Here is a 17,357-nt window from a genome sequence, read left to right as displayed (position 1 = left end):
CATAACTACTGTGTCGACACGATGTATCCTTTTCTTGCTCGCTGACAAGATTTCCTCCATGCCTGATGACAACACCGCCCTTCTTGCTTGCGTAGTTGGGTGTGTTTATGGCATCAATGTGTGGCGTGGCACATGTACATGGCAGCGGCGCTATGCTCACGCGTTGGCACGGTGATCCGAACAAGACTTTCCGTGTACGGACGGACGTTGAAGTAGAAGAGATTCTTCCACGTTCGTGCCCTGCGGCCCTCGTATTTCAAGCGATCCATCTGACACTCAGTTGTCAGCTTCGCGGTAGCCATGTCGTAGATGCTGATCTGGAAAGCCAACGACACCATTATATTCGTCCACCGGGAAGAAATGCCAACGGATGGAAGAAACCGCCGAGCTGGACGACGCAACGCTTCTCCCAACATTGGCCTTGGACCCCCATCTTCTTGCACAGCCAGCGTCCAAATGGTCACGGTCTGGGCATGGCTAAAATCGGTCATGCATAGCTGCCCGTGCAGCTCGTCCAGTGTGAAGGCTTCGGGGAGCACCGGGTCGACGGAATCAGGCAGCCTGGTGATGCCGAACGTCTCGTCGGCCAGGCTGAGGTGGATGAGACCCCATGGAGGCTCGGGGAGGTGCTTGGCGACGCGCCAGAACAGGAACCCATTGACAGCCACCGCGGTACGCCAGTTGCAAGCATGGTACGAAAGACGAGCTGCGATGTCCCTCCAAACGGCGGCGGCGCCGCCATTGCCGGAGACGGTGAGCACCTCCATGCCCATGCCTGTCCCCCCGCCCGTGTCAGGGTCCCACGACCGCCAAGGAGGGACTTGACAGGCAGCCGGACCAGGATATCCTGGACAATCTCGTCCGAAAGCTCGGGAACAGGTTCCGGTGGTGTGCTCGTCTCCCTCTTCCTCTTCCTGCTTGTCTTTAGGTTCATGGCGCACATGCAGAGGACAAATAAAGATTGAGATTGATGATTGGTGACGAGTCGGCACTATAGATCGATATATACTACACTTTCAGATATGATGCTCCGATTCGAAACAAACACGGATACCTATATGATGTTCCAATTCGAAACAAACACGGAAGCGGTATCCGTCTCGGAGCAGAGTATCACTGACATCCAAACGGAGATGTTTTTCCCCTAAAAAATAGCTCAGCTTTTTTTTTCAAAAAAAAATCAATCTGGGACAATAATGAATGACTCAGCTAGCAAATTGCAAAAAGGAAAAAAAAAATCCAGCAAGTAAAACCAATCTCCCTGCCCAGGCATCTCTGTCAAATGAAAACCCATCCTCACGGGCACGAGGCAAGCGTGGCGAGCATTAAGCAGCAACGGAAATTCAACCAACCACTGCAAAATTTGTTTCCACCAGCTAGAGTTCTGCATCCGGATTGCAAGCCTCAGCTACCAAAATCCCCCACCAGTTCACACGTCTGGCGAATGAATGCCTGCATCGATCGCAGCAGAACCAGGAGCACCTACATCTACATACTCGTATATCCTCTCATCCTGCCACCAACATCTCTACGTAACATAACTATGCCAATGCACTGCACATGAACAGCGTATGTATCCTCTCCTTCAGTATCCTCGGTCAGAATCATCAGAAGGAACGAAACCTGAGACTGTTACTGTACTCGTAGTCTCGGCGTGGGCAAGAAAGCGTATGCCGCGGCGGCAGTCACGGGCAGGAGTTGGAGCGCTTGAGGCAGGGCGCCCGGGAGCGGGAGTGGCCGTCGTCCTCCAGTGCGATGATTCGCAGGTGGGAGGGGTCGTCCAGGAGCATCTTGGCCACCAGGTAGCCGGCCACGGACCACGTCTGGTACTTGCGCGCCTGCTTCCCCACGTACCGCCCTGCCTTGCCGTCGTAGTACTCGGGGAACTCGTCCTTCGCCAGCCGCCGTTCCATCAGCTCCATCGCCCTCCTCGCCAGGTGCGGGCGCCCCAGCTTCACGCTCACAGCCACCAGCAGCCACAGCAACACTGCACAAGCACACGTATAGGATTAACACAAACAGATGAAAAAGCACGCCACATAAAAAGGAAGCTGATGCAGGGTGAATAATGTACACTAATGATATCAATTGGACAAACAAAAATGTCTGGTCATATATGCAAACTGTTCTGATCAATGATAGCCTTCAGTTTCTACATACTACCTGTTTTGCCAGAGCAGATTACACATGGACACATATGCTAACCTAAAGATGGAATTCCTATAGACAAATCAAGCTCATATTGTTAAAACAAAGATCAGATCGTCAAATAACCAATTTGAAATTGAATTGCCAAGTCCCTAAACCACAGAATTAAAAATGACTCAGGACCACCACCAGCCAGAGTAGCAGATTAATAAGCAGGACAAAGAGAAGATGTAAGCATGCCACGTAAAAAGGATGTTGATGCAAGGTCAAGAATGTACAGATATCAATTTGAAAAAAAATGTTTATATTCACAAACTCTAGCTTGTTTTGTTCCAATCAAGGATGTACAGCTTGCTGTATCTGTATCTATCCACTATCTTTTGATCTTCTCTACCAGAAGTACGTCAATAGATTATGCAAGTAAAGATTTGCTAAACCCAAAGATGAAGTTCATATAGACAGATCAAGCTAATATTGCTACCAAGTTTCCAAACCCAAAAGATTGACAAATAACAAATCTCGTACGTTCATAAGATTTGAAATGTAACTACTTATTACTCCCTAAACCATATAATGCTTAACAAACTAATAATATGACTGTTAAGATGTTCAATAACACAGTCCACTGATATATATCGAGTTACCAAAGCGTCCTAACCTGGCCATGAGCCTCCATTGTGGTAGCTCCACCTGGTGTTCTTCGGGTCGCATCCAGTGACTATCTGCCATTCCTGATTTTCCATTGCAGGGTAACAGATCTTGAGTGGCATCTCTCCAATGAGTTCTTCCCAGCGCTCCTCCACAAGATCCAGTATAGCTTCAGCCTGTTCCCCAGTTGCTAATGATGACAGAATTGCAATGAAGTTGCCCAGGCAAAACCAGCGGAAATCCATCCTTGCAGGACTAACATTGCCAATGAAGTATCCACCACGGCTAGGCATGAAGTCAAATATCCAATCAGGTATTGATTCAGGTATCACATTGAACTTGTTCAAAGCTGTCTGCGAGTACTCTTCAGTCTTGTAGCGGTATATGTCATTGAGTCTTTGGAAATCAAGCCAATAGTAGCTGTGCAGATGGTAGCTCAAAGCTTGGATTCTTTTGGTGATGTGGTTCACAAAGTCAGCATCAGAATCTTGTTTCAACATACTTAGGGCACATCTCATAGCCATGAAAAAGAGAGCCTGGATTTCAATTGGATAGCCATATATACCCTGCAAGGATTCAATCAATAGTTCAGTAAACAAGATACAGGATAAAACATGGACAAACTTTCAAGAAAAGCACTAATAACTTGCCATCAAAAGATCAAGGGCATCAAACTGATTCCCTACAGGATGAAAATGTAGTAATTAGGTAACAAACCACAGGGAATTAAGATAAACGACTTGCAGCCTACTAAGTATGTTCAATAAGAACCAAGCATGGGTTCAAACTGAAAGGAAATTAGCACCTAAATCGAGAAGCCTGAGAATTTGATGACATGTTGACTATACACAAAGTAAAGTGTTGTTGTTCGCAACTACATAGCATAAAAAATCTATGCAGTCAGAAAACCATCCTACAAGTGATTCCTTCTATAGAACTCATATGGAAACCTCCGAAGTATCAATACATTATCGGACGGGCAAACCAGTTTCAATTCTGATTGATATTCGACTTGAAATGATGCAGTAGAACAGTAATATTCTAGAAAACCTGAGAAAACAGGCACGAGGTGTATTGTCACCAATAACAATGAAAAACAGTAGTAGTTGGAGATGAGCTCCTACCATTCTTCGGTCTATCATGGAGCAGCCATCGGCACAAAGCAAGGCTGGAGAAGTATCACACCCCTCTGAGAGACAGCCTGAGAATAAGGTGCATGGCCCTTTGGCAGTTAGGGCTTTCAGCCAGAGAATTGTCCCCTGTCCATCTGGTGTAAGCACGAAGAAGAATAATCCACCATAAGCCAGAATCTACTGGAGCAACCCTCCCGATGGCAGTTTCGCCAAAATCAGCCAGTAAACTTTCCGTCTTCAGGGTAGGGTTGCGATGGTGCACCTTAAAGCTTGCAGGCATGACACCCTGACCAAGCTTAAAGAGGTCAACCATCTTCTCTCTTGACTGAAGGCGGGCAGTTTCTACCAGAAAATTCTTTACTATCAAGTGTTCTCCTTTCATCAGAAAAGCCAAGGCACTAGGAATGAAATCCCTCATGAAAACCTGTCGCAGGGTATGATAAAATTTATAAATTATTGCTGATCGTATTGTATGGCTAGGTACAAAGAGATGGATTAATTCATGCATGAGAGTTATCAATGACACTTTCTTGAAGGAAGCCAATAGTTGTCCACATAAATATACTCTCCATTAGAGAATTTTGGGACAACCATTTTCGATAATGCTGGATGCAAAATCAGCAGCAAGAGATCATAACTACGAAGGAGATGCAGATTTTGGTAACAGAATATAATAGTGTACAGCGTGATACAAAAGATAGCGAAATCTTCAAAATAGACTACACTATCAATGCTTGAACTGGAAACAGAAAAGGTTACCTGGTCATAGTTGAGTGCCGCTCCTTGAGACTTGTCTATTGCAGCAACAGTCCCAATTGGCTGGCCTCTGAAGTAAACTATTGACCTTTTAAGGGCTTCCCAAGCAGCATCTGCAATAGCACGCCTGTGTGATGCATTAGTATCTGTAGGTGTTTCTTCATGGAGTGAGGACTGTGATCCTGCTCCTGGGCTTTTGGAGACCTCAAGGGTCTGGAGCAGACGACGAGGTTGCAAATCATTGAGTTCCATGTCAGATAAGGTCACAACACATGATCTGTGTCGCTCAATGTGGTGCATCCTTGTCCTTCTCTCCAGTTTTGGCGAATCATGGTTAGCATCATCTGCCAGGTCTGTGATCTTACTCTCTGGTATCTTCAACTTGGGAGGAGGTTCAGCACAAAGTACCATCTTTCTTGTTCACTAGTTTCCGAAAGAGAAAGCTCTAGTTGCTAGAAATGGCAAACATAGGAGTTAGCATATGATAACTAGTTTCAAAATCTCAAAAATTAAAGCGCCACATACCAAGTGATATTCTAATGTTGTCCCAAAACATAGAAAAAAGAGGAGTCTGTTATGTCGCTAGCTCTTGACACTTGAAATGGATATAACTATACATGGAGAACATTTCTACTATTCTACTGAAAACAATTAGAAAGCATAGCATGCACACAAGATTTAGGCAAAAGAAAATAGGACCTACCGATAACTTTTTGATAACAATGAGAAGGTATCTGGCCATGTATGCCTGAAAGAAAGGAAGTTCATGCTAATATAATCTATGTACTGCAAGGAAATTGTGTATATTCTCATAGTACAATTCTCATGTAGAACATTGAAGCCAATACAACTTATTTTTTTACTTAATGCTGAAGCCGATGCAGCATGCTAGTATGCTACTGCAGTACCATTAACTCTTGTTAATACATTCTGACATTCACAAATTTCAATGGCAAATGCAGACCACTGACTACAGATTATTCCTATTCCATAAAGAATGATCAGCTACTGAAAACATGATAAAACTTCCATGCCCAAACTTGTTGTACCTAGATCCTCCACTGGGAAAATCACGTCCTCCATGCTAATACTACAAAAACCAGTATATCTTGGTAATACAAATCAAGGGCCAAGATAGAAGAACACGACATTATATTTGGATCTAATTACCATCATGCAAACCTTGAAAACACGGGAAAACGGCCCCCCTAACAAATTAGAACCAAATTTAAAATAACATTACACTCGAATCAAACATTCACACCTACATATAAACAAAAATCAAGTCGTGCTCACACGATTTCGATGGCAAATGCAGCCTACTCTCCGATTCCTCACTGATAAGTTAATGAAACAGTATACAACTTCCATGCCCAAAATTGTTACACCTAGGTCCTCACATGGGTTAAAAAAAAAGGACCTCCAAGCTGTTGCTACATGAACCAGTATATCTTGGTCGTGCACTCTAGGGCCAATACAGAAGAACACAATGTTGCATTTATATCTAATTATCAGTATGCAAACCTCAGGCAAACATGGAAGGACAGTACACTGATGAACTCCATTTGACCAAATTTGGAATAGTACTACATGCAAATTCAATCAGACAAATTTAAATGGCAAATGCAGCTTACTCTCCTACATCCCATAAAGACTGATCAGTTACTAAACATTAGACAATGCTCTTAAGCTGTTGCTACAAGAGTATATCTTGGTCACATGGCCCTAGGGCAAATAAATAAGAACAAGAAGTTGCATTTGGATCTAATTAAGTAATGGAATATCATTATGCAAACCTCAGGCAAACACCAAAGGACACCATAGTTAACCAGTTTGATCAAATTTACAATAATACTACAAGCAAATTCAATCAGATGAAACATGTACAGCTGCATAAAAGTAAACAGTCATTGAATCAATTCACCTTCACCCATCCAAACCGTGACGGCCGAACTTTGACATTAAGTCCTAAACTGGGAAATGGCGAACCAAAAATGGCAGCAGAACAACCACTAGACCTCCCTGTAATCTCAGCAGATAATAATAAAAAACTAACCACAAATTTACGCGTCGGATTTCAAACCAGCAGACACCACACCAACAATATTTGGGGAAAACCCGAGCGGGTAGGCAACTGAATTTCGATCGAAACCAAGCGCTGTACTAGCACGCAACAATCGAGCGATCGAATCTCCGTACCGCGACTGAGAACCCTACCCACAAAACCCAACCCATAAAACAACAGGATAGCTTCCCCTGGAATCTGATCAAAGCAGCATTCGAAAATCACAACTAAACACCCGCTAAATTGGGATGCTGCTCGAACCCAAAAAAAAAACGCCCACACGTTTGAAGGGAATTCAAAACGTTCCTTCAAAATAGAGGGGGGCAAATCCTCAGAAAAGGTTTCCCGACGAATCGCCAGAAGCCGCTGGTTAATTTGGGAGCAGACAACCGCAGGTGCGGCTCGGTAAGGACGAGAGCCGCACCTCCTACAGCCCGCTCCGTTTCGGGAAGGAAGCTCGATCGAGCTTCCAGAAGCTTCCCACGCCAATTCCCACCAACATTTCCGGAAACTCACCGCAAACAAAAAAAAGTAACAAAACAAATACCGGAAAAATCCTGGAAAAAGGGTCTCCCAACGAATCGCTAGTCGCCACAGATTTTGGAGCAGAGAGGCACTCCTAGAGCCCATTTGGCTTCGAGAAGGAGGCTCGATCGAGCTTCTAGAGAGCATCCCCTGCGATTTCCCACCCGCATTCAAGGAAACCACCACAAAACCTCACCGCAAAACCCCATCCAAAATACCCCAAACGAGCAGGTCGGAAGTGGAATGGAACGGCACGGCACGGCTCCGATTCGGAGGCGGAGAGAGGCATGACGATTAGGGGCGAGCGAGCAGGGAGAACGGGCGGAGAGACGGAGCCTCTCACCTTTTGCTTCTTCCTCCAGAGACCTGCCCCGCCTTGAGGGAGGGAGGAGGGAGGGGGAGGGGGAGGCGGAGGACAGGCGGAGCGAGCTGGAAAAGGCGGTGCGGCGGGGTCGCGTGTATTTATATTTGGTAGGCAGGAGGGTGGACGGAAGCCTCGCACGGTAGCACTCGCACCACCCTGTCCGGTGAATCGCCCTCGGTCCGTGCGGTTTTTTTATTTTTTATTTTCATTTTTTACAAAAATATATTTTCGTTTTCGAAATTTACAATAATATACTCCGACCGCCCAGCTGCCGGGCGGCCGGCACCTGGTCGCCATGTTGTCGGGCGGCAAGGGCTTATCTGTAAAAATTTTCGTAAAAAAATTGTGTTCCGGTCCCTGAAGGACCGGCCGCCCGGCAGCCGGGCGGCCGGTCCAGGCTAGCTGGTTCTTCAATATTTTCAGAGGACGGAAATAGCTCGTGTTTCATGTGCATGCTGGTCTGATCGTGACAGGCTCACTGCTCTCTCTCTCCACCAAGCAAATCAGCACCTGCTCTACTTTTTCCACGCCAAGCACGGCAGAACAATCAATTAGCAGCAGCAGATCTCTCTCTTCTCTCTCGTACATGCAGATCTCATGATAGCAGAGGGCGTTTTTTTGTATTTTTTTAAAAAAATTACAGAAATATATTTTTGGTTTCAGGTTCTACAGTTCTATACCCCTACCGCCCGGCAGGAGGGAGGCAGGGGGCCTACCGCCCAACAGGGAGGCGGTAGGGACCTATATGTAAATAAAAACTGCCGCCCCACCAGTTGGCGGCAGGGGGCCTGCCGCCCGGCAGGGGGGCGGCAGGCTCCCTCCTCAAATATAAAACTCCGCCCCTTCCCTCTGCGCCCTCATTTTCTGCCCACGAGATCCAGAGAGGAGAGAGGGAGAGAGGAGGGGTGAGGGAGGTAAAAAAACCGGCGAAGCCCTGCAGGATTTTGGATCCGAACCGCAGGTAACCAATATTTCTCAACTTTGTCATTTCAGATTTTTTTGTATGTTTAATTTTATGATTAGTATTTTTTATTATTGTAAGCACTTAGGGTTCGGATTAGTGGTTATAATTGAAGGCATAATATATTTGTATATATTAGATTAATTAAAATGAAGTCTTTGCATGGCCAGATATGTCGAGTAAAGTGGCATTTCAAGTTCATTAAGGTGACTTCTATAGAATTACTCATGATTCCTATGGAGTAAATCTATCAGCATTGGAAAGAAGACAGTGCAGTCTAGATAAACCCCTAGAGAGGAGTTTTGAGTCCATACGGAAATGTCTTCCCAAGATGTTCAATGTGAATCCAAAGAACCATTTGCTTATGGTTCATACCTTGACTTCCTGGGAAGCTAATGAGGATTTCTGGGAGTTGACGCATATAAGTAGTACGGAAGAATGGCAACATTACATGCACGCAGCTCTTGAAAGTGGGTGGTCTCTCGCAATGGTAATTCAGATTCACCAGAAGACCGCTGATTTAGGTGAAGGGTCAACACACACAACATCTGACTGCAATGAAGAGATGGAAGAGGATAAAGAAGAAGAGAACATGCAAGCTCCAGAACCAGAACCAGAACCACAAGGTTTAGCAGATGAAGGCGAGCGGATACCTGGAATTGGGGAGGGCATGGAGAAAGAAGACCAGGATGCACAAATAATAGAGCAATGTGGGGACTCATCGGACGATGAGGACGATGAGTGCTTCCCAGTGTTAGGTGAATGGCGTAAAGATGGTTTTGGTAATCCAGTGGTACAAGATATTAGATGTCCGGAGTTTGAATACAGAGTAAATGAGGTCGTACAATGAGCAAAGTATCGTACCATTGAGGATGTGAAGGATGCTGTGAAGCTCTGGGCTGTATCTCTGAGGAACGAATTCAGAGTACTGAAGTCTAGCAGCAAAGAATACGAGGTGAGGTGTGCAGATAGAGACTGTACATGGCGAGTGCATGCATACAAGGGAAAGTTTAAAACAAACTGGGAATGTTCAATTGTTACACCACATCATCGTAATATCACATTAACTTTCGTGGCTAAGAAAATGTATGGGGTGATTCTTGACAAAATGGATTATGAGTCTGCATTGATAATTAGGGACATTGAACAGAATTTTCAGTATGTATTTGAGATGAGGCAAAGGCAAAGGCAGGCTAAATAAAAAGTATTTGAGATGAGGTTTGGCACTTATGAAGCATCATATGACAACCTACCTCGTATGCTTGAAGCTATTGTGCACAGAAATTCTGGAAGTGTTTTTGATACATACAGTGTACCGAGCTTGTCAGGGGGGCCAAGCATTCTGCTACGAGCTTTCTTCTGCATTGGAGCATGTGTGAGGGCATTCATTTACTGTCTTCCTGTTCTGTGTATTGACGGCACTTTTCTGACAGGGAAATATAAGAGAACAATATTGACGGCAATCGGAATTGATTGCAACAAGCCGATAGTTCCCATCGCCTTTGCCTTTGTTGAGAATGAGAATACAGAAAGCTGGTACTGGTTTCTTGAACGTCTGACGATTCACATTGTTGCTGGAAGGCCTAATGTTTGCCTTATCAGTGATAGGCATGCAGGTCTACTTGCAGCTATAAGGCAGCTCCAAGAAGGTAGTCATTCTTCACCTTCTATATGGCCAGATGTTGTCAATAGATGGTGTGTGAGGCATATGGCTGCTAACTTTTATGAGCGGTTAAAGAATAAGGATCTGATGAATTTGTTCAAGCGATTGTGCACTCAGAATCAGCAGAGGAAGTTTGATACTTTGTGGGGTATAATTGATGACATGAGCGCTGAATTGCTTAAGAGCCAGGCCTCATCATCCAGCAGGAGACGTTCTACAGATTCATTAGTTGGACATGCTAAGCCATTTTCACAGTGGATTGATGGTGCGCCTAAAGAGAAGTGGTCACTTCTGTATGACACAGATGGGAGACGTTATGGGATCGAGACGACCAACCATGCTGAATGTTACAATATGGTAATGCGTCGTGTTCGTGGATTTTCTCTTGTTGGCATTGTTGAGTTCAACATGTATGGATGTATAATGTATTTTCGGGAGCGATACGCATCAGCCGCTCCCTTAATGATCCAGGAGTGCATTTATTCTTGCACAGGCCAAGTACTATCACCCGAAGATCTTATCCACCTCCTTCGTCTAGTTTGCGGCATAAGTCCACCAAAGATACATACCAATTTACAGAAATTTGGTATCGATTTGTTAATCAACTCCGTGTTCTCGGAGTAATCCTAGCATATAATTACACAATAATTTTACTATTTCGTAAATATGGATTACAAATAACGGACGTGATTAGAACTAAATAAGAGTTATCTTAATGTGCATCTCATACACTTCTGGCCGCATCCATATCTTACAATTAGTTTGTAAGAATCCAATAACATAAGGATGATTCGCTAGTTCACATACCCTCATGTATATCTTCCGACGTTCTAGCCGGTGTTCTTTTAAATCTTGCATTGTAATACCTCGAAACAATGTCAAATCTTTAAACTCAACTAATTTGGATAACACCATCTCTATCGTATCATCCGCTAATGGATCCAACTTCTTACTGATTACAAGATGTGTCATGATGTCAAGAAATATACTAGATTTTTCTTCGGTCCATGAAAATCCAACAGAATTGGAGGCAGCCATTGCCTTATGCTGCAATAACAATAAGGTACTGTCATTCTAAGTTTACTATTCTATATTTCACTATCTAAAAACTAAATCTATTCTAATTCATAATTATTTTAGAAATAGGTCTATAATAGTTGAGAAATATTGTTTACCTGCGGTTCGGATCCAAAATCCTGTAGGGCTTCGCCGGTTTTTTTACCTCCCTCACCCCTCTCTGGATCTCGTGGGCAGAAAATGAGGGCGCAGAGGGAAGGGACGGAGTTTTATATTTGAGGAGGGAGCCTGCCACCCCCCTGCCGGGCGGCAGGCCCCCTGCCGCCAACTGGTGGGGCGGCAGGGGGCCTGCCGCCCGGCAGGGGGCGGCAGGCTCCCTCCAAGGACCTCTGCACAAAATAAATTTATTTTTATTTACATATAGGTCCCTACCGCCCCCTGCCGGGCGGTAGGGTACAGAACTGTAAAACCTGAAACCAAAAATATATTTCTATAAATTTTTTTTTGAAAAATACAAAAATAAAAAAAACGCAGAGGAGGCGGCGGCGGATTGGATGTCAGCTGCTCCCCACGCGAGGTGGCGCTGGAAGGCCCGCCGCGCACTCAGCTGCCGAGAGAGGCCGCCGATCAAGATACGGGATGGTGCAGATGGGAATCCTCTCGTGCTCGATCCTTGTTCCCCTCCAACGCTCCAATGTCGCCACCTCCCCTGCCTCAATTCACCGCCTCGTCTCGACCCGGCATCTCCTCTCTTCCATGGCATCTGGTACACCTCGCTGGTGGTCATCACCATCAGGGCTTGCGCGACGAGTTTCTCCTCTCTTTCAAGATATGCGTCATGTTTCCCGGTGAGATTTCTTGTTCACATGCTAAAGTTTGTGCATTTGTGTTAATTCCCGCGACCGGCAAACCGAAAGCGGCACAAGCAACACTTGCCTACACATAGCTCAGAACACACCCTATCCTTGAAGAACAGAAGGCCAGAAGCTCTAACACGGCGCTCACAGGAGAGCCTTGTGTTCTGCACGGCGGCGGCGGGCAGAAAGGGGACGGCGACGGTGCTGCAACCACGGTGGTCGACGGCAGGGGCTATAACCTCATCAAATCGGTTGAGGGAGGATTTCTAGTAGTGTGTGTGCAAGGAATTGGACAGAGGCGGACTGGTGATGTCGAATTTGGCGAGGAACTGGAGCTCGGGCTGATGAGGATGAACTGAGCGAGGGTGAGGTGAATCTGCCACTGGGAGGGTTATCTATATATACTACACGCTAACTATTTCTCTCTTCATGCAAGGTGTTCATATCATTCTCCATTAAGTGTCCCATTAACTTTCAACTATCTTATTAATTAAAAAAATGTTCATGTCATCTCTACAGTATACAATACTTTTAATCTTTAATTAACTAAAGTAAAATCATATACATATGCTATTTTTTCATCAGCTATTCTTTTTTTTTCGAAGGGGCTGGAACCCATTAATTTTTTTTTCGAAGGGGCTGGAACCCATTTATTAAAACACTGAGACTCTTACATCAGGAACCCTGGAGGAAGAAGGAATTACAAGAAAGTCCACAACACTCCTCCAGAGATAAGAAAAAGCATAAAGACCCTAGAAAAGAGCAAATTTGAATCTACGGTCCTTGGATCTTGACGCACAGAACAGCACCAACACCCTCCAGCTATTTCAGCCGCAAGACATCCAACATAAGGCGCACATCGGCCGTCATCGTCACAGTGTTGGAAATGGAATCTTCTCCGATCAGATCGTCGACGCTGTCTTTGAGATCGCCTGTCAACTCTCCGGATCTTGCAACCACCCATCTGACCTATCCAAATCGACTGGCGGACACCAAGTATGGTTAAACTGCAAGAGATACTCGTTGAAAGAACATCAGCCGTCGGCCACATCAATTTGACCCCTCTTCCACCCTCTTCCTCAATGGATGAGAACCATCCACCCCCCAAGATCCAGAGCGCAGCACAAGATGACACGGACACAGCAGCAGCGAAACAATCGAAGAAATCCATCGATCCGACGTCACCAGAAACAAATCCAGTGACCGGAAAAGAAATCCACCGCCGGCGCCCTCGTCACCGACCCGGAAAAGCAAGCTTTTTTTTTTGAAACGAACCAGCCAGGAGAGCTGCCGATTATATTAAAAAGAAGAAACAACAGCCAGACTGGACAAAACAACAACGACAAAGAAACCGACCAGTTGGATTTGTACACGGCCACTCCAACTCCACTCGAACTCTACTCAACAAACAACCGATTGGATTGGGACATCAACGCGGCCGCACCACTCCACTTGACGAGACTAGAAACAACCAAAAACAACAAAGACCGAAAAGTAGCACCCAAGACTAACCAGGAGGCAAAGTAAGCCCCGCAACAACATCCCAGAAGTCTTTACTTTTTAGATTCGCTAAAGACTTGAGAAGGTCTGGTGGCAACTCCTTGAGTATGTCTGCACAATCTTGAATGGCATCCTCGTTAAGTTTCCCATCATTCGCAATGATCCCCAAGTCTTTTAACGCCTTGCGCTGGGCGAGGCGAACACTTCGACGAACTGACGATTTGTCATAGTGCTTGCACCTACGTCTTGCTGTTGATGTCGCCAACGGTGTCACTATTGATGGGGGTTCTGTACGAGTGCAAGCAAGCTCCTCAAACTTCATAGCAGTAACATCTGTCATGGACGTTGTGTCCATTGAAATGTTATGCACCTGTACGGGCACTTCCACCTTGATCTCAACTGTAGGCTGGGTGCAATCATCCGCATCAAGGAGGAGGACAATAGGGTCCTCAATCGCCGTACCCACATCCGAGGTTGTTTCCTCATCATCAGATGCATCTTCCACCACCACAACATCCTCAATAGAGGTGCCACCTTGTATGGACATTTGCTCTACAGGAAGGTCCAACGGAACATCTCATGCTTCTCACATTCCAAAGGGATCATGGCCAAAGGCATTGTCCCGGAAAAGCAAGCTCACACAGGAGCACAGATGATCCCACCCCTTCGCAAGAAGAAGGACCAAACCTACGAGCGGAGCACCCGCATCACCTTGCCCACCGTTCCTTCCATCAGCAGACACCAACACATGCGGCAATCCCCAAGACGGAAGAAGGAGAGGCACCACCACACCGAGCCGCCGCAGAACTGAGCAGCCGGAGAAGAAGCTGGCTCCAGCACTCGCAGAACGAAACGATGGCCCAGCAAGAAATTCGCCGCCAGTGACGAACGCACCGACGCGGAAGAAGAAGCCCCAAGGGGAGCACAAAAGTCCCTTCCCCATCGCACAGAGGAAGAACACTAACCTTCCCCTCGGCCCGTCGACGCCGTCACCATCGCCATCGCATCAACGGGAAAGGAGGGAACAAAAGCCTACCACATCGATGGTGGGGAACCTTATTCGCTGGCGAGCCGACGCCGTCGTCGACTCCGGCAACCCTAGCTCCGCCATCAAAAGACGGCGAGCACAACCTAGGCGTAGATACAAAGAAGCTACCCTATACACGTCCGAGCGCCGATTCCGCGGCCTCCTCCCTCTCCAGCGCCTTCCCGGCCGCCGGAGACGAAGCAGGCCGGCGGAATCGCGCCGGAAGAGCTGCTCCACCTCTTTGTCGCCTTTTCCCCTTCACTCCACTGTAGACGGATAGGATAAGGCCGAGAGAGAGCTTATTTGATCGGTGCTCCAACTATTCTTCTATAATGTGATTAAATATTCTATTGGTATTTTTTCTTTTAGCTTATTGATTTTTACGAGATTCAATAAATAAGAAAATGTCCATATAATCTCTACTATGTGCAATACTTTTAATCTTTAATCTATTAATGTAAAGTCATATACATATTCTATTTTTGCAATATTTTTAATCTTTAATCTATTAACGTAAAGACTCATATACCTACTCTATTTCTTTGAGCACATATTATTTTATAATGTGATCAAATATTCTATTGAGGTTAGTTTATCGATTTCTACCAGATCTTGATAAAAAATAACAAGTAAAATTCATATCAACTATATAGCCTATATAGACGACACCTACTAAAATTATTAACTCTGTTTCTCTTAACATGCAAGTTATCCGCATCATATAGGAATTCATTATATCAAATGCCACATTAACGTCCACTAGGGCCATCTATTTATGTTTTCCATCGATTTTTTTTGTGAATGTTGCCATGCAATCATCTTAATTTTTTTGCTTTCAAATTTCACGTTAAAATTTAAGAAATCCTGCAGCAACGCGCGGGGTATCACCTAGTTTATTTGAATATTCACAGTGATCCATTTGACACCTTCTCTCTGCTAGCTTCCACGTTGCCCACACTCATGCATGACACGTAGATCCCTTGAATTTTGCCGCCAATTTCCTCCACCGGCGCTCGAAGTCTGAAGTTACTGAGTCGAGCTCTTTTGAGCCCTCAACCCTGATCTTTGAGCCATTGATTCTCCAACTTCTGCTACTAGACATTGAAATCGACCAAAATAAAAGTTGTAGAGGGTTCATACAGCTCACTTTTTCATGTGGTTCACTTTTCTTGATTCGAACTCTTATCTTATTCAAAAGAAGCTCTGAAATCTGTTGTTTATACGACTCTAAATCTGAATATTTGTGAAGCTAAAACTTGCGGCACATATTTCTCCAAAAAATCTCCACTGAACTTCAAAATCTCCAAAAATAAAAGTTTTAGATTTGAAAATTCTCTACAACTTTAATTCTGTAAATTTTCTCTGATTCTATCTTTAACCTCTTCAAAATCCACCTCAAACAGATCAGATTAATGCAAATATTCAGAGTTTTCAGATAAGCTTCCCCAAACCTGCTGGCTTCAAATCTAATTATCTCCCAAAACTTATGCTGCACCTCAAAATCTCCAAAAAAAACAAAGTTGTAGATAATAAATCCAGATACCTTTTTCATGTTATGCACTTTCCTTGAGTCGAGCTCTAACTTGTCCAAAAAGAGCTCTGAACATTGCTATTTGCATTTTGGTTAAACTGAATATTTCTGAACCTAAAACTTGCAGTGCATTTCTCTCCAAATTCTTCTACTGAACTTCAAAAATATCCATAAATAAAAGTTGCAGATTTGATATTTACCTACAACTTTTGTTGCAGTCTCACATTCAAATTCTGCATCTAACTTGATCAAAATTCGCTCTGAACATATTGGATGCAGGCTATTTTTTCAGTCGAGCTGCCCCCAAACCTGCCGGTTTGTATTCAATTATCTCATAATTATGTTTGTAAACTCCAAAATCACCGAACATTAAAGTTGTATATCTGACACTTGGCTAAATTTTTGCTTTCATGCACATCTTCTAATTCTTCATCTAACAGGGTTAAAAATCCATCTGAACATAGCAGGTTCAGGCTGTTTTTCAGGGTTTTTTTCTGTCCTTTAATCTGCTTGTCTTTGAATCCAAATTTTCTCCAAAATTTATTATTGAACATTAATTTCGTCCAAAACCAAAGTTTTAGGAAAACCACTTATATACAACATTCATCATAGGCAGATCTTTTGATTTAGCTTCTAACCCTTTCAAAAATAACTCTGAACCAGTCAGCTCAGCTGAAATTCATATTTCCGTGCCTCTTTTCCAACTAGCTAACTTTGGAATTCAGAATCAGTTACTTACCAACCGTATTCAGTATGGCAAATGGTATTTATTTATCTCCTATCCATTTGGTTACTTGTCATCCAACACTCACACATAAATTCTTATTTATAAGCCTCTGAATATTACTGTTTAACCAAATTCAGATGTTGTCAGACTTTCAGTCTGTTTACTCAAACCAGCCATCTATAGATCTCTTTTTAAATACCTTGCTGACCTTTTTCTGAAGATAGAATGGCACATTTGTGAAGAACAAACATCTACCTTTACAATGATACCCTTTTTGTCCAACATTTATACAGGAAGGCTCACTTTATTTAAGCCCCAAGTCAAGGCTTCATCACTGTATTCCCTGGCAACATCTACTAAGCCTGTGATTTAAACATCTTTTCTTTGAAATTTTTGGGGGCTTCAAGTCTATCCGAAATTGTTATCAAAAAAAAA

The 17,357-nt window shown here is 44.3% G+C and overlaps 1 pseudogene; it reads right to left on the bottom strand.

Moving 5' to 3' along the window:
- Positions 1-1,321: 1,321 nt before the first annotated feature.
- On the bottom strand, positions 1,322-5,096 carry LOC120654521 (annotated as a pseudogene).
- Positions 5,097-17,357: the final 12,261 nt, after the last annotated feature.

The sequence above is a fragment of the Panicum virgatum genome, chromosome 1N (genome assembly GCF_016808335.1).
Source record: "Panicum virgatum strain AP13 chromosome 1N, P.virgatum_v5, whole genome shotgun sequence".
NCBI classification, from domain to species: Eukaryota; Viridiplantae; Streptophyta; class Magnoliopsida; order Poales; family Poaceae; genus Panicum; species Panicum virgatum.
Note: the sequence above shows the minus strand (reverse complement) of the source record. Positions and strands in the feature narration are given on the sequence as shown.